Genomic DNA, 19,466 nt, shown 5'->3' on the forward strand with positions numbered 1-19,466 from the left:
CCTTGATGAGTTTTGTTTAAAGTGTTTCAGAAATACAGGTTGTCAAAGTCTACTTATCATAAGCTCTCTTCTTGCAAAGTTTTTCAAGAGTTTGTGTTAGGATAGATTTTATTGTATTCAACAAGTGAATATGAGTTGAGTGATTTATGACTTCTCTCATATGCTCATTTGTTTGTTGTGGTTTTGTCACGGAATGCCAAAGGGGGAGATTGTTTTAACTTGTTTAAGAACATATGTCACTTAGTTATGTAAATTGGATAATCCTTTGACAAAACGCACTTTGCTTGTAATTGGGTAGTTCTAGGTGTTTTTAATACTTCAAGAAACAATGTTTCAAGATCAAGTGTTGAAGTCATCAAGTCTGTCCAAGAGAAAGCAAGTTGAAATGCAAAATTTATAAAGCTCGACACCTCTCGACAGCTACCTCGACACCTGCTATCTGTCGAGATTTAAAAAGTCAGATTTCCAATCTGATTTTCTTGGGATCCGTGAATATATTTTTGGACCTTCTTTTCTTCTAACCCTAAACATATAAAAGGATTATTTTAAGAGCCGTTTTGGGTGACACAAGTTGCATTATCATTGAGCAATCTCTGTTTAAGCAAATTGTGATCAACAGACGAAGTTCTTGACCTAGTTCATCTTCCATCAAGAAGTTGCTGTGTATTTGCACCATAGGGTTTTATAACCAAGCATCTTCCTGCTATTCATCAGAAAGGATGATCTGAAGAATTTTGCAACCAACTATTCCTTCTCAGTTGGTGTTCTGAAGTCGTGTACTTGGATCCGCGCATTGGTTAGTCACGTACTTGGGAGCCGTGCATCAAAGGTGGAGACTGTCACTACAGATCAAGTCCAATTAGGTATTGGGGTAAGGGTTCAACTGTAGGTTGGTAATGTACTTGGGATTCCTTTACTTGTAACCGCTTGATTTGATAATAGTGGAGTTTCGGGAGTAGTGACCTGAAAATCACCCGGTGGGGTTTTTGCCATTAGGGTTTTCCCCATTCGTAAACAAATCACCGTGTTATTTATTTTCCGCTGCATATTTAGTTGATTGGTGATTTGTTTGTGCTTCCATAAAATTGCATGATTAATTGATTAATTAATTACTTGGCTAAATTAATTAATTAGGGTTAATCACAATGGGTCATTCATATTGTGACCTATCAATATTGGTGTTCTTGTGGACAAATCTCTCATAACCATTATTAACACAAGAACTTTGTGGACGCATGATTTGCTACAAGATATGGGTCAAGAAATCGTTCGTTGTGAATCTCCTAAAGAGCCTAGTGGACGTAGTAGGTCGTGGATTTACGAGGATGTCATTCATGTATTAAAGAATAATACTGTAAGCTGACTAATAATAAACTTGAACTTAAATAAGTACATATATTATTATTAAAATTTTTAAGATTTTACTAATTATTCTAATTTCATTGTTTTTGGTTATTAGGGAACAGAGGTAGTTGAAGGCATAATGCTAAACATACCTATTCAAAAAAAGGAACAATTGAGTGCTGAAGCTTTCTCAAAGATGAAGTTTTTGAGATTGCTTAAAATTGGTAATAAGGGACTTCTACTAAACTTCATAAATGGTACTATGCAACTTCCAGAAGACATTCTTAGAGGTGCGGTGCAACTTCCATAAGGCCTCAGTTATCTATCTAATGAGTTGCGTGTTCTTGAATGGCATGGATATCATTTAAAATGCATACCAACCAATTTCCAGCCAAACAAACTTGTTGAGTTGAGAATGCATTGTAGTGGGATCAAACAACTATGGAAAGGAAATATGGTAAGATTTTAGTCATGCAAATGTGCATTTTATTCATTTTCATTAAGCCCTATCTTTATCTAATTAATTATTGGTTTATAACAGAATTTAGATGAGTTAAAACTCATAGACCTAAGTGGCTCTCAAAACTTGATTGAGATCCCGGACCTTAGTGGAGCCCCAAAGCTTAAGCAATTGATTCTTCGACATTGTACAAGACTATATAAGATTCACTCATCTCTTGGAGATCTCAAACAACTAATTCGATTGGATTTGAATGGTTGCAAATGTCTCACAAACCTTCCTCACAAGATCAGCTTGGAAGCACTTGAAATTTTCAATCTTGGTGGTTGTTTGAGACTGAAGAAGTTTCCAAAAATTGTAGGAAATATGTCATGTTTGTCAACACTTTGTTTGAGGGAGACTACAATAAATGAACTACCATTCTCTGTGGAGTATTTAACTGGCCTTATTGTATTGAATCTAAGCAATTGTAAAAATCTTTATAGTCTTTTGGATGCCTATTGTTGTTTAATATCTTTGAAGGTTCTCATTTTATCCGGTTGTTCAAAACTTAATGAACTACCAGAGAATTTGGGGAATATCAAAGGTATGTGGAACCTAGATGTGAGTGGAACTGCTATAACAAGGCTACCTTCATCTGTTGTTCACTCAAAAATTCTGAGGGTGCTATCTCTCCATGATTGTGTGGGGCTATCATCTAATATGCTTCTTAGTTTTCCTTTAATGCAGCCAAGGAATAGTCCAGATCTCATGAGCTTGTTACAAGGCTTATGTTCTTTAACCAATCTGGATCTAAGCTATTGCAATCTTCAGACAATTCCTAATGCTCTTGGGTGCTTGTCATCTTTAAAAAGTTTAAACCTAAGGGGAAATAATTTTGTTTGCCTTCCTTAAAGTATCATTCTACTATCTAATTTGGGAAGGCTTTTTTTTGGCTGGTTGCACTCAACTTCGAATGTTTCCCAAACTTCCATTAAATATTAGGTTTATCGGTGCAAAAGGGTGTACCTCACTAGAAACATTATCATTAAGACTAGAGCATGATTTTAACTCGAATCTACAACTTCAGTATTGCCACAAATTGATTAAGAATGAATTAAGCTCTCTCTCTCTCTCTCTCTCTCTCTCTCTCTTGCATGTGAAGTTCTAAACATCATGATTTGTTTGTTTCAGGGATGCCCTCCATGGCGTCATACCATTGAGGTTCTCTCTCTCTTCTTTTGCATGGGAAGTTCTAAACATCATGATTTGTTTGTTTTAGGGGCACTCTTTTTTTTTCTCAGAAATGCTATTGGTATATGTCATATCTCATAATTCCTGGAAGTAAAATTCCGAATCAGTTTAGGCCCCAAAATGTGGGGGGTTCAGTGAATCTGATAATTCCTTCATATTTATTATTATGTAACAAATTTAATGGAATCACTGTGTGTGCTGTTTTTATATTCCGCCGGCATCGTCCACTTTACCAACTTGATGACACGCTTCGATGTTCTTTCAAAATCAACGAACACGAACCTATTAGATTAACGGGCATTCAATTATCTGAGGAATTTTGGTAAGAATGAATCGCATCAGATTTTTCTGTGATATATTCCCTCTATATTATTGGAAAGACCCTTTAAAGACGTATTGAATCGAGTGGACGCTTATGCATTCAGCCAAATAGAGGTAAAATTTGAAACCTGCAATCGAGGCTTGGAGATTACGAAATGTGGAGCCGAGTTGGTATTTGAGCAAGGCATTGAAGATGTCGAGCAACCCAAGGTTGGATTTCGTTTCACGTTCACTCGAAATGAGGATAATGACTTAGACGATTCAGAGGAAGATTCTAAAACTATGGGAAGCCCTGATAGAACACCCGAATCTAATTGAAAACTGGATTGGGAATTTATGCACATAAGGGACAAAGGTAACTCCCTAATTGTGAGAAAGAGGAATCAAAGGTAACTTTAAGATCATTATTTTATTTTATTATTTTCATTTAAACAATTTGATGGCAGAGACGATCGTACTACCGCCAGTAGCATGGGGTTTGGTGCTATTTCTGTTTGGCTACAAGGAAACTTGAGGTAAATTAATGTCGAAATGGTAAAAATCTTTTGAATTATATAGGTTGAAATAGTGGTTTCAGACTTATTTTTTGAGTTCTTAATTTTTTGGTTTCCATTGAGAACATATAATTTTTTTTCTTTATCCTATAATTTTCATAGAAACTTTTCAGAACACATAAGCACAGCTCAAGTAAGCCAGTTGTCTTTGGCTTTGCTGGTAATTTCTTTCCTTCAAATAAAATGCATTTTTTTTCCATGAAAATAAGAGCTAATTGTGAGTTATGTTGTTCTGTATATATGTTTCCTAAAGGTACCAGTTGGAGCTTTGCCAGTAAGCTTTGGAGGAGAATGTTATTGTTTATTTGGGGATGACCACATTGTTGTACTGCTTATACACGAGCTGGGTCACTTGATAAGGAAGCGCCAAAAGAGCATATGCATATGTGTCATCCTCGCCCCTACAGTAGCTCTGGTTTAGCAGGTGAGCTACTATCTATCATGTTGGTTTTGTAATTTGATGTTCCATTTTGGCTTGTATTGAAGTTTGAGATAATATTTGTAGTTTACATGGATGGTACATTGCACAATAATGAAGTGATGTGTTCTCTGGCTTGGCTAAGGTTGTAGGTGTGTAGGCCGTGAGAAGGTGGTAGGGTCATTGTGTTTTAGTGCTTATGTATGCAATTTTTAATTGTGAATCTAGATTTTAAAAAGGGGCTTTCTGAATCTAGGTGCTTCAAGTTCACCTTGGAGGGTAGTTTGACACTTTATCAATAGAACCTTGATTATACTATGAACTCATGACCCCTTGAAATATATAAATGAAATCAAAATAGGGCTAGACTACCAGAAAATACAAAATCATCAATTACTAGAACCAAGGATTCAATTCCTAGAAATTAACCAACCTTGAAAGTGCAGAAGTTTGGGCTTACTCTTTTAATAGCAAGGTGATATGTAGTGTTTTAGCAAGCAATAAAGGGTTGTGTGGCCTCTTTATTTGTTAATTGGGGTCTCATTCGTCAATTGATGATTGATAATAGCAAAAGAAAAATGCAAAACTATAATTTTGATTTATGAGGCATGACCCAGTGCACAAGAAGCTCTAATGAGGAATTTCACCTTGAGAGACTAAGACAACCCACTAATGCCATTCTTAAAGATATGGGAAAATAAGTTTTAGGATAACCTCTCCACTACTTGCACAGTTGCCTTTAGTATTGCTGTGCTCTTCCTTCTATCTCATTTATTTCTTATTCTCTTTGTGATTTGTGAAAGTTCAAAATGTGTATAAAACACCCTTGAACGTTTAGATCCCAAATTATAAAAAATCAATTGAAGCTTATAATCAAACAATTTATGTGCGGAACATGAACATAAGCCAATCACAGAATTGATACATAATCTATGCCAAATATAAACACATCCACAGTAGTAAATATAAAGTAAAGATAAAGGAAAGGAAGATGCAAACACACGGACAACACACGATGTGTTATCGAAGAGGAAACCGAAGTCCTCGGCGTAAAACCTCTCTGCTGCCCTCCAAACGGTCAAATAACCCACTAAAGAATGTAATTGGGATACATGAACAGCAGAAGACTCTCCAAGCCCAATCTACCCAAGTACCTAAGCCCTCCAAACTTCTTGCTCCAACGAGGTTACGCCGAACTTATTTCTTCTTTAGCTTCCCGGATTCCGCTACTAGACCACAGCATCAACCAATGTATATTGGTTCCTTCCAAACTGCTTCCCTTAGCACCAAATGAACCTTCTCACAGACGTAGATGTGGTGAGATAAGGATTTGGTCAATGACCTCTTAAGGGTATGACAATGGAGAGGAAGAGAGTAGAGGGATTTGTAGAGTCTCTAAGGTAAAGATTGGGGATGAGACAATCTTGTTTTTTTCTCTAGGGTTTCTCTCAAAAATTTCTCTCTCTGGAAGCTCTCTCAAATTAGTGGGTATAAGGGTCTATATATAGTGGTGTGTGTTTGGAATACGAAGAGTTAGTTTTTGCCAAACAGGGCTGATTGACGGCTTGACCTCGCGACTTGTCCAAGTTGCAAGTTCAAGTCGCGACGTAACGGCCTGACTAGCCTGGGACTTTTGTTCTGTAGTGTGACACCTGGCGCGACCCTTCAGCTTCCTTGTTTGCTTCTCACGTGCCTGCATTTGGCGGCTTGCCAGTCGCAAGTCAGCCGTGAGTCCTAGCCACGAAACCCTGCTTTCTTGCACATGCATGAGCTTTTCTTCACCTCTTCTCACACACTACCCTTATAATAATCCCACCTAAATATAGGGTTACTAAGTGCTAAATTACAAGCAAATTGGTTCGGAATAAAGCTAACAAGATGATTGATAAATTTCAATCTTACAATTTGGTGAGTAATGACTTTTCCATGGATACCTTTCACTCATATTAGCTCTGCCTCATTTTAAAAAAAAAAAAATCTTCTTTCTTAATTTTCATTTAAATCAAAATTTCCATAGTTGAATACTTTCCTGCTTGATCTGTTAGTTGAATAATTTCCTACATGATATCTACTCTACCAATAAATTATTGGTAGGATGTAGATGTTGTGTTGAGAATTTAACATAATTCCCATAACCTATGAAAAAAAAAAAAAAAAAACCATAACAAAAACAAAAACAAAAACCACACGCACAAAGATTTAAATGGTTTGGCAATATGCTTACATCCATGAAGTTGCTGCAATTTTCACCATGTCAAGGAGAAAAATACAGAGGTGGCTACAGTACAATGATGCAGGCACCCCTAATTTTGAAGCAAAAATATATACCCAAACAATGGGTCCAAAACAAGCCAAAAATGCCCTTGCTAGCCCAGGCCTATGCTCCATGAACTAAGCCTCACAAAAAAAAAAAAATCCCATTTAAAACCGTAATTCTTCCAGTTCAGGTTGGATCACAAATTGGATCGAACACAAAACAGGCTCCACATAGCCCAACAAGTTGATTATTGAAGATGTGAAGTTCAAGAATTTTATAAACACTGGAAATTTTACCACAAAATGGGTATTCACACTTCAATAATTGATAGATTAACATTGCCAAAATGTATATATTTTTTATTCTTTTGGATAAACATCGTAATAGACTGCTTAAGATGTTTGAGACCATTGTTGTTTGTAAGTTATAGTTGAATTAGATTGGCATTGACAGAAAAGAAATTTAAATTAGAATATGTGATTGCCAGCACTTAACATCATTTTAAATGGTCATAGGAAGTAACAAATGAGAGAAGCATACTGCTTGTGTATATGATCTGTGCGATATTGGGCTAGTGCTAGTGTTCACAGACATTTTTATGGGACAATGTCCTATTTTGGAATTTTGTTGATAAATCTCATGTGCATGATTTATACTGTTCTCTGCATCTCAACCTGCACTGGAAAATATATCCTCAAGATTTAAATGACCCCTTATTATTCCTTAATTTTTGGTTTGGTTCTCCATTTTATAGGACATCAAATAGTTCTGCTTACAGTCACTGTGGATGTCCTTGTACATTATAAAATATATACAATGTTATACTAATATATTGGCTCTCAAGCTGTCAATTCTTTCTATTTTTATTTTTATTTTGGGGGCGTGGGGTGTGCATATTGCTGTTGACTCTGCCTCTCCTGCAGATCATGTTCATGTAACTGGTCAGATGCCTGTGAATTGACTATTTTTTTTCTTCTGGATGTAAAGAGGACTTGCTGATGACTGTGCAGAAGTGCTGGTTGTTTCTACTTCTGCTGATGATTGTGCTGTTAAGCCTTTAGGAAGTTCAGCTGCTAAGTGGGCAAAGAGGCGCTTTTTAAAGGATGTATTCCAATTGAAGCTACTGTTGATAATGTGCAGTTGCATTTCAATCAGTTTGGCTATCTTTTGGATGTGTATCTTCCCAAGGTAAACGTAGCTGATTTTTGTGTAGATTAATTGAGAATGTGTGGAGGGTTAGCTGATGAAAATATTACTGCACCGTATTTCTTGACAACTTTTTTTCTAAATGCTTCAACCATGGCTATAAAGCATGTGAAAAGATGTGTTGTTAAACCAGCTTGTGTTTGTTTAAGGTTTTATGCAGAGTATCAAAGGAAAGAGCATCAGGAGTTTCTTATGCAGAGTGGCTTGGTGTGCTACTGTCTATGACATGATTCACATATGGTCTCAGAGAAACTCAAGAATTCATGGAGAGGTCAAAACAGAGGAAATCAAAGTGAAGAGATGAGAAAGGATGTCAAGTTTTGGATGATGTTCAAAGGAAGTAGCTGCAACTCTTCCTAACCTATACAGAGTAATCTGTTCTAACTAGAGTGTACCACATTACATCATTCATGACTTCTGCTTAAAAGCTTGCTAGTAGCTGGCGTTTGTGGTTGGTTTGTTTTTAAAAACAAGATGTTGGGTAAGATTAGCACCAATCTGATGCTGTGTTTAGTCCAAAGACTCATATCTTTGTTTAGAATTGGGTTGGGATGATGTAACATTGTTTTCCAATGGAGATAATCTTTTAATTTTTAGTTCAGATGACCTTGTTGTAGTGGACTAGCTGAAGTCTCAGGGTTTCCGGTGTTTCTGTTTGTATTGGCTTGTTTCATAACACTATATAATTTATTAATATGTTTGATTATTGCATTTGTCGTGTCTTCCCACTTTAGCACCTTTGTATTTCATCCTAGTATTTTATTGATGGAAAATGCTAAAGTTACACTTCGTTGTTTAGCATTTTCATTATACATAATTTTTCAATTGGCCTATCTTTTCATTATTGCTAAATCATGATTTAGCATTTTTCTTTTCAAATCTTTAATAAAGCCTCTTAAGTACTAGACCAATTGAAACCATAGAATGCATGAAAAAAAAAATGCTGAAAATGTGTTAAATTATCAATGATGATTCATTTCCCCTAACAGTTCTAGACTTTAACTTTTGTAAACCAATCTTACGTGATAGTATATTGTCGATATTAGTCACCTAAAATTGAAAATTAAATTACAAACTTTATATTTAACTATGGATGAACTTGATCCAAGATAAAGACAAATCCAACTTCGGATCAGTTGGACTATCTTCTATAGAACAAAACTTCTGTTAATAAGATAGATGGCCAAAATGACAGATTTTACATCCCTTTAACATTGCTTCCTTTATTCATATATAATCTCATAGAAGGAAAACCACACAATTTAACTATTTATGAATTTGATCGATAATAATTTGCGAATCTAAAGCACAAGCCCAAAAGTTCCTTAAATAAGTCCCAAGATCATCTGGGTATGTTATATTCTTTAACAGCGTAAAACACTGAAAGTGAAACACTAAGGCTGCTTGCACATCACTTCTAGCCTCTTGGTAATTTTTCGATCCCAAGTCCGAAGATGCATTGGCTAACTTTTGATGTATATCCTGGTACATACTAGCACAATATCCATATGTTGCTCTAGCACTCTGATTTGGGTCTGTAGCATTTAAGTTGTCAAACGTTTGTTTCAAGTTTTGAGCTTGTGTTGAAGCACAGGCATCGATCATTATCTTTGCGAGTCCCATTACATCTGCAGTAGCACTTCCCGGATTAAAGAAAAAACATTTGTTGCAATCGTTAGGTTGTGGGGTCTTATTACATATGTCACTGTAACTATTTTTTGAAATTCCATTAACCAGGTTCTGCTTTGTTGCTAAAGCAATAATGATAAAGGAAATCAACATTGAAATTGTTTGGAACAAAGCCATATACGTAGATACAATAAACCTACACAAAGAAAAATAAAATAAACTTGTATTAATAGAAAAAGATGAACTTTAAAAAAATTAAAATTAAGAGGATATTTAATTAAACATGCTCTTCCGTGTGTTTCTTTGAGTATAAACACATACGCCTGGTTAATCTCAATCTTTTATAATGTTAGTACTAGATTTTTCATAAAACATAATGTTTAATCTCAATCTTTTATCTTTATTTCAAAATCTTCTTTATATTTTAAAATGTATCAAAAAACCTTTCTTACCGTCATTACCAAGTGAAAATTTTCAAAGTATAAGAATAATCTTGAAACATATATTAAAGTTTAAGAACCAAATATACAAATTAACAAAAAAGAAAAATAAAAGATTGAAATCCTTACGAGAGTTAAACCTTTGGTTTCGACAAACTTCAATTTTTGGTTGACTACATATGTGGTGAGTTTGTACTTTGCAGGCCTTTTATAGAGCTATCACCCAATGGTAAAAAGTTTTCCTCAAATTTGAAAAAATAAATTAAAAAAAACCCTATGGTAAAAACTGAAAAACACATAGACAATATGGACTTGATATGGACTTTTTATAGACTTTCTTCAATTATTAAGATTAACAATTAGTTAGCAACCAGTTTAATAAATATTATTTTATCTTAAAAAAAAAAACTGATTTCATTCTCTTTTAATTTGTATATAAATATCAAAGTTGATAATTATTATAGTTCTTAATAGACATTTATTTTTATTGTGTTTGTATATGAAATATGATTATGGTAATTATTAATAAGTATCTATTATGATTATGTTTTTATATAGAATTATTAAATTTATAATTGTAATTATTAATGGGTATTATTAACTTATCAAAAAAATGACTAGGTATTTATGAAGACTGTAATTTTATATGAAAGTATTAAATATACAATTATGAATTAAATTTATAATTACGGTTATTATTAATGGGTATTATTAACTTATCAAAAAAAAAAGAATAGGTGTTTATGAAGACTGTCTTTTTATATGAAGGTAGTAAATAAAAAATTATGATAATAATTGATATATATTTATTGAGATGAGTTCAAGTTACACCTATTTTAAACCATTGATTTCTTACCTATCTAACGGTAGAAAAAAAGGCTAGTATTTATTGTTTTTCAACTCATCTCATCTAATTAATACTGGCATTTGTGTCTCTCTCTTATTTATTAAATATAACCATTTTTAAGCATCTTATAATAAAGTAAAAGTTAGCTAACTTCTCCATCTCTATCTCTCTCGTTTGTACCATTAAAGAAAAATTATCTCTCAGTTAACTCTCAAACCCAAATGCAAGAATTTATCAATGTCCATCACAAGAACATTTTCAATGATACTCAGCAATTTCAGTGAAATCGAGAGCCAATATTTGCGACTACCTCATTGACTACATGCCCATGGCCTAAATATTTAATAAACAAACAGCATGGGAAAGGGAAAAGCAACCCAAGTCACTGCCGCCTTGCCCAAGGGTGGCTAGAAAGACCATGCTCAATTTGCCTTGGCCCATAATAAGTTGGGGAAAACTTTCAAGTAAAAAATATTGGGATTGATTTAGATTTTAGAAAAAAGATGGTTTTATTTTGTAGGAGAAAAATCAAACGAGGTTTGTTTAGGTCAGACATAAACTAAAAAAGGAATTCTTTGGTACCCAATAAAAATCCATTTCCAGAGGCTCTAGCAAAGTTCATTTTGAAAAGTCGTCATCTTTGTTTTCTCTCCCTACCTGATACACTTAGCTAAACCTACATAGCTTCACAATTTCCTGTTTCATCATTTCTTTAGTTTTAGATGTAATCCAGGTTTGTAGTTATCGGTGATTTTGCAATTCCTTTTTAGTTCCCTAAAGGTTAAGATGCTTATAAATGTAATAATACTTTTTTATCTCCCTAAATGTTAAGATACTTATAAATGTAATAAATAAGAGAAAAAAATGCTAGTATTAATTAGATGAGATGAGTTGGAATGCAATATATACTAGCCTTTTTTCTACTGTTAGATATGTGAGAAATCAATAGTTTAAAATATGTGTAACTCTTTTGAAGTTACACCAGGTGTAACTCTTTTGAAGTTACACCAAGTATAACTTGAACCCATCTCATATTTATTAGATTGGGTTTGTAAATCAAATTAGGGTAAATTGCAAATTACTCCCCTAAAGTTTGGGAGTGATTGGATTTTGATGTTTGGCTTTTAAATCTTAAAGTTTCAAAATTTGGAGGTGTAAAAGTCAAACAACCCTAACTTTAGAGGGTAAAATTCAAGTTCTGAAACGTTAGGGTGAAAAATTCAAACACCCTAAACTTCAAGGTGTAAAATCCAAATTTAATATATATAAAAAAAAATATTAGAATATTAACGTGTAAATTGTGAGTACCCCTAAAGCTTATGTGATAAAATTCAAAATTCTTTAATTTTGTGTAGTTCTTCTATCCATTGATCTTTCTTTCAAAGTTTTATTTATATTCTATAATGTATCATGATTCTTACCCTCATTACTAAAGTGAAAAGTTTTAAAGTATATATAAGAATGATTTTAAAAGACATGTGAAAGTTCAAGGACCAAATATGCAACTTAACCAAAAAGTAAAATAAAATAAAAAATTAAAACCCTGTTATGTAGAGAAGGAATTATGAGTCTGAAATCATTGTAGCTTAACTGATATCTTCTTATGTTTTGATGAAGATGTCCAAGGTTCAAATCCTACCAACTCCGATTATCAATTATAATAAAATAAATAATAAACAAGGAAAGCTAAAGAAGGTCAATAAAGAGTTTGTTAAAGTTTAGACCCCTGTTAAAACATAGATTGTTTAACCGAATAAATTATCCAAGTTGTGACTTAGCTTAATTATGCAAGTCTAGGTTAAACATACATCACATGCAATTAACACAGCGAAAATTAAATGACACAGGATGTGATGACCTAGGAAAACTAATGAAACAACTTATTTCAAGGTAAAAAACCTAGGGAGGATTTAGCCTAAACAATCCACAAGACAATAATTCACTAATAGAATAGTAGTTCTTACAATAGACTTAACCCTAAATCTACTACTATCTCATGTAGTACTTACTCACATGAGCACATGCAGCTTATCCAAATCTATGGACTCTTCTATTATGAATCTGTTAAACACAAACAATCCTATTTGTGACTTTGAGAACTCCACTCAAAGATTTAGATCATTAACTATGGTTGATTTGATGTAGCAACTTTACTCAACTGAAACTAGCAATATGGATTTGATCTCCGGTAGGTGCTTGTTGAGTTAGAAAGTTACAGAACCTCATAGATCTTACAGGAGTAACTTATAAGACTTCAAAAACGTGAATTAGGGTTTTGCTTTTATACCTAGCAGTGTTGGACTCAAACCCTAAACATTTTGCGGGCTATTGGGTCTTCTTTAAAATTCTACAAATCATAGTTCGATCGGTTGAAGGTCTCTCTTGATCGGTTGAGCTCTTCAATTTCTAAATTCCTTTTTTCTGTAGCTCGTACATTCTTGAGTCTTGACTTGTATCAACTTGAGTAGTGTCTAAAACTCTTCAAAGACACTAAGATCTTATATTAGACTAGTTTTTTTTTTTTCTCGGTTTGCCAACGTACAATATATTTAGAACCTAAACATTTAAGATAGTCTTATACTTATTTGTTCGAATTGTCAAAGTCTTATACTTTTGTGAATAGTAGTGCGCATTTCTAAAATTTTAGAGACAAAATATACTCATTCAAAATTTCAGTTCTATATTTTTCTTGCGTATGTCTTTATAGAGCAATGATGTAACATTTTTATTAATGATATGACATCTTTTTTATTATTATTAAATATTTACGCATTCTTAGACCTGAACCCGTTTCTATACCCCAATTCAAACTAAAACCCGAAAGACCTTTATAGTTTTCCACACATGCACGCCTGAGAGAGAGAGAGAGAGAGAGAGAGCTTTCCCAAACCCACAAACCCTATAAAATTTGAGACCCTTTTAAGTTTCTTTCTCATTTGCTTTCCATATTAATTATTTCAAGTCTTGTAATTATTTGCTTCTGATTTGAGTTTCACTATAGATTACTTCACGTTTGTGTAAATTCAAAACCCATGTTTGATTTTACCTTGAATTGATAATTTGGACTTGTTATTACCTGTGGACTTTTTAGATTATATTTTCAAGATTTTCTCCTAACTTAAGATTTTGAGGAGATATCTTGAAGACTTAAACCCTTATTGGAATTTTATGGGTATATACTTTACATAAACATCGGATCAAAATGGAGATTTACCCCTTTCGGCCAAATATTCCAACAAAATGCCCCATTTCTGAAACTATATAGGAATATGCCCCTATTTTGAAACTCGATTTTCTTAATGCCCCTATTTTGAAACTCGATTTTAAGAAAATCGAGTTTCAATGTAGAAATCAAGTTCATGGTACTCAAGTTCCTTGAAAATTTTCAAGTGGAACTCGAGTTTTGTGAGAGACTGCACCCCCGACCCCCTTTTTTAGATTGTTGGGCCAAACCTATGTAAATGGGCAGAGTCATGTTATTGCCTCTCAAAATGGAGGTTTGATTGATTATATTTTCCCTTTTAGATTAAGGGTTTTACAATGGAGTCGTCACTTATTTAATTATTGAAAAAAATAAGCAAACCAAAATTAGAAAATTCCTCATTTTATTAATTTGAAATTGAATTTACATTCATCATAGGAAATTATATGACTTTGGTCTTAGATATAATCTAAGATAAAGTACATGACTTTGTTTCCTAATTACAATCTAAAAATTAAAAATTACGTGGATAAGTATTCGATCTACTAACTCTTGATCTAAGCTCGGAGACTATGTTACAAGATGGGAAGGTATTAGGCACCCACCTTGCCCGATGAAACTGGCCTTCTAGACTATGTCGGCCAACATTCATATCACATCATCCAATATGTTATTAATCAATTTGCATGTTGAATTTAATGTGTGTGCCTGTGATAAACCCTAATTCAATTTATTAAGTATTGCATTTTGATTGAAAAGTAAATTCTAGTGAATTTGTGTGGATGGTGATATCCTAGATTCAAAGATTTGAAAGAATTATGAAACAAACATCTTTTTCATATTTTTGATGTGGACTTAATATCAAAGCTACCCCCGACCCCCTTTTTTAGATTGTTGGGCCAGACCTATGTAAATGGGCAGAGTCATGTTAAGCCTCTCAAAATGGAGGTTTGATTGATTATATTTTCCCTTTTAGATTAAGGGTTTTACAATGGAGTCGTCACTTATTTAATTATTGAAAAAAATAAGCAAACCAAAATTAGAAAATTCCTCATTTTATTAATTTGAAATTGAATTTTCATTGATCATAGGAAATTATATGACTTTGGTCCTAGATACAATCTAAGATAAAGTACATGACTTTGTTTCCTAATTACAATCTAAAAATTAAAAATTACATGGATAAGTATTCGATCTACTAACTCTTGATCTAAGCTCAGAGACTATGTTACAAGATGGGAAGGTATTAGGCACCCACCTTGCCCGATGAAACTGGCCTTCTAGACTATGTTGGCCAACATTCAAATCACATCATCCAATATGTTATCAATCAATTTGCATGTTGAATTTAATGTGTGTGCATGTGATAAACCCTAATTCAATTTATTAAGTATTGCATTTTGATTGAAAAATAAATTCTAGTGAATTTGTGTGGATGGTGATATCCTAGATTCAAAGATTTGAAAGAATTATGAAACAAACATCTTTTTCATATTTTTTATGTGGACTAAGCTAGTTTTATGCATGAACATATGTTGAATAACCAAGAACATGTGAAGAACACATAAGAATATTTAAGAACATTTAAGAACATTCAAACATATTCAAGGGAATTTAAATAATTACTATCATACTTTAATCTTAAATTCTCATCATGGCAACATAAAAAACAAGTTAGGGAAATGGATTATACATTCACGCAAAATCCATACGGTAGATAAGGAGACTCTTGGTGGAGGACCTAAGGGTGGAGGAAAAGAAGAGCTAGGAGAGGGAGAGTGTGTCTTGCTCAATACCTTGAGTCTCAAGAAGACCAAGATATGACAACGCTACTCTATTTCACTTGAACTCAAGAGAGGAGAAGAGAGAGGGGTTTCTGTGTCTTGGAATAGAGGAGAGTGGAGGTTTATATAGTAGTGGTGGAGAAAATATAAATGGAAGGTCATTTAATGAGGGTTGACAAAGAATCATGAACTTAGACCATATTTTAGCCTTTGGGGAAATCTGATGCAATAAATGTAGAGATTGGTGAAAGTGAACGGCAAGCAAAATTTGGTTTTCTGGTAGCTACTATAACAGTCTATAAAGTCAACTTCAAACAATCATATCTTACTTAATTCTGATCGGAATTGTCACGCCCCGCCCCCATGTGCATGATATTGTCCCTCTTTGGGCGGCCTAAAGGCTCTCTTAGTCACTCAAGGTTTTGTTCTTCCCACATGACACCAAGCCTCGTGGGAAAAGCCTCTTACACATCAAGGAAGGGCACCCCTTATGAACCAGGCTCTGGATGCTCACTTAAGTGATATGGGACTTTTGGCCTCACGCCTCACCCACACCCTCAGAGGAGAATCGTCTTCGGCTTTGATACCATCTGTCACACCCTGCCCCCATGTGCACGATATTGTCCTCTTTGGGTAGCCTGAAGGTTCTCTTAGTCCCTCAAGGTTTTGTTCTTCCCACGTGACACCAAGCCTTGTGGGAAAAGGCCTCATACATATCAAGGGAGGGCACCCCTTATGAACCAGGCTCTAGACACTCACTTAAGCGATGTGGGACTTTTGGCCGCACTTGAGAGTCCAGAGCCTGGTTCATAAGGGGTGCCCTCCCTTGATGTGTACGAGGCCTTTTTCCACATGGCTTGGTGTCACGTGGGAAGAACAAAACCTTGAAGGACTAAGAGAGCCTTCGAGCCACCCAAAAAGGACAATATCGTGCACATGGGGGCGGAGTGTGACAGGAATTGTCTTGTTCTTGTGCTCAAATTGAAGCTCCAGATGTCTAGTTTCTGGGAAAATTAACCTCATTCACAGATTCAAAATATTTTGAGAGATATCAACGAAATAGTGAGCAGAGGTCATTTGTTAGAAAATAATTTCAGCACAATTAACATTAATAAGTCCCAAATTAGCTCCCAGTTAATATTAATATGCTCCAGTCACTCCCATTTCAAACTTTATTAGTTCCAAATTTACCCTAATTAAAAGATAATTGCACAAATTACTCATTGAATAATTAATATTTAACTATCTAATTAATTAGGTGTGTACAACCTTACCATAAAATGTAGTCCTAACCAATCAAATTGTGACACATTATTAATCTCAAATTGATTATAATTATAACCAATTGGAATTAACTGTTCATAATCACATATAGTCGGACTCAATTTGTGATAGTGCATCTCGGCCATTAAACTTGATTTGATGATAACTTTCAATTTGATGGTCCGATTAGGACTTATGACTAGTCGATTTGATTGTTACAACATCAAGATCATTTTGGTGAAATAACACTAAGGATCTAGTAACCGGAATCAAGATGCATATTTCCAATGCGAGATTACCCTTTTACCCTCCATGTGGGATTAAATAAGGATTGCAAAATGGGGTGTCAACAAGTTCCACAATATATATATATATATATATATATTTAAAGTTTGATTTGGCTATAACTCGATTTTTGCCCATAAACACCTAATAAGTTTGAGTTTTCTGAATTGCTTGTGTTAAGGCTACAAGTAGTGCCCTTTAGAGCTTATTCGTAAAACTTTAAATTAAAAGGGAGGCACTGAATAAATAAATAAATAAATAAATATATATATATATATATAATATGAAGCTTTCAACATAAGAAGCATTGTAATCTGTCTCAAGTGTTGATTAGTTTACAATGAAATTCTAATCAAACCAACTCGGAGTGCTTAGCCATAAGTTAGACTCATAAGCAACAAGCGTACAAGAAAATTATTCCTAACCCTTTTACATCCCCTTTATTAGATTCTAAAAGTTTAAAACAATTGGCAAACCATGATTACAAACTTGTCTAGATATAGATTACTAAGTCTATAGGTATGATTAGACAATACTCAAGGTGTTGCAAGTTAGAATACAAGAACAAGGAAGCTACAGGTTCAGAAATTAGAAATATGACAGGCTCGATTGATTGAAAAGATAGTTCGATTGATCAAATTGTGTTTCTACAGAATTTAAATTAAGACCCAACAGCCCATTGATCCATTATATGATTTGGGTTTCAAATCTATTTCATTAAGAATATAAAAAAAAAAACCTTAAGGCACATTTTAAAAAGAATTTGGAACTTCTCTTTTGAGATTTGAAAGGTTTTGTGTCTTCTCTTTTCAAAGTCTCCACCGAAAATCAATCTACATATTATTAGATCCGGTAGATTTGAAGTTGTTGCATACCAGTCTTCAAAAGTGTTGGATTTAAACCTTCAAAGGTGGTCTTGGAGTCGTAGATTGGAGGTCTATACTGCAGATCTAAAGCATGAACTGGAAGTTCATGTTAGAGCAATTCAACATCAAAGAAGTCTAAGGGTTTTAGAGCTAAGTTTGATAATTATGGTTAAGTTTACTTCTATTTTATATAATGGATTGTTCTTGTTAGGATAGTTCTCCTTAGGTATTTTTTCCTTGGAAAATGGTTTGTTTCATTGGTTTTCCTGGATCATCATATCTTATATTATTTAGTTTTCCGTTGCATGATATGTTTGATATATGTTTAACCTAAGGCTTGAATAATTGACCTAATTAATAACTTGTCCTTAAAACTAGTTAAACAATTGTTTATTCAGGATCTAAAAGCTAACACCGTTTAACATTGCTTCCTTTATTCATATAAATGATAAACTCTTAACTGGAAAAATACTCAATTTAACCTTTTAGGAATTTGCTTGATATTGCTTTGAATAAATCCCAAGAATAGCTGGGTATTTCATATTCTTCAATAGGTTAAGACACTGACTGTGAATCAACAAGGCTGTTTGCAATTCACTTTTAGGGCCAAAATGGGGTTTTACCCCTTTCTCACAAACTTTCCAGCAAAATGGAACTCGAGTTCTTTGAATGGAACTTAAGTACCATTCAAAGAACTCGAGTTCCACACTAGAAACTTGAGTTCCAATTTTTTTTTTTTTTAAAGTTTCTTTTTGTTATAACTCGATTGTCCAAAAATCGAGGTTTATATTTGAAACTTGATTTTTAGAAAATCGAGTTTCAAAACAAAGGCATATCCTTAGATAATTTCAGACGTGAGGCATTTTGCTGAAAAGTTTGTGAGAAAAGGATATTTTGCCATTTTGGCCTCACTTTTAGCGTCTCCGAATCTCCCCAATCACAAGTCTAAATATGCTGGTGCTAAGTTTTGATATAGAATATCATGGCACTTATTAGCACAATTTCAATATGATGCTCTAGCACTCTCATTTGGATCATTATTACTTAAGACGTTAAGTGTTCGATTCAAATTTTTAGCTTGACACGAAACACAGCACTCGAGTATTCTCCTAGCTTGTCCCTTATCATCATCTGCATCTAAGCATGAAAGAATACCACATGTCTCAAAGGTACTACCAGCAGAAGGTACTACCAGCAGAATTACAATAGAGAGCAGGGCCGGCCCTTCCATTAGGCCAATTAGGCCATCAAAACGCTACTATGGATCGACTTATATTCAAGATAGAAAATTAGATTACAACTTCACATTCTACTAAAAATTACTAGGTCAATTTTTAGGTTGATGTATTTCACCAAA

At 33.9% G+C, this 19,466-nt stretch overlaps 1 long non-coding RNA gene across 1 annotated transcript; it reads left to right on the forward strand.

The window, feature by feature from the left end:
- The first annotated feature begins 3,167 nt into the window (after positions 1-3,167).
- Positions 3,168-8,504, forward strand: LOC136066608 (uncharacterized). The gene is made up of 5 exons (XR_010628130.1): positions 3,168-3,873; positions 4,015-4,072; positions 4,166-4,336; positions 7,575-7,775; positions 7,943-8,504. It is a non-coding gene; the product is annotated as an uncharacterized LOC136066608 (long non-coding RNA).
- The last annotated feature ends 10,962 nt before the right edge of the window (positions 8,505-19,466 follow it).

This window comes from Quercus suber, unplaced genomic scaffold (genome assembly GCF_002906115.3).
Source record: "Quercus suber isolate HL8 unplaced genomic scaffold, Cork oak 2.0 scaffold_40, whole genome shotgun sequence".
In the NCBI taxonomy this organism is placed as follows: Eukaryota; Viridiplantae; Streptophyta; class Magnoliopsida; order Fagales; family Fagaceae; genus Quercus; species Quercus suber.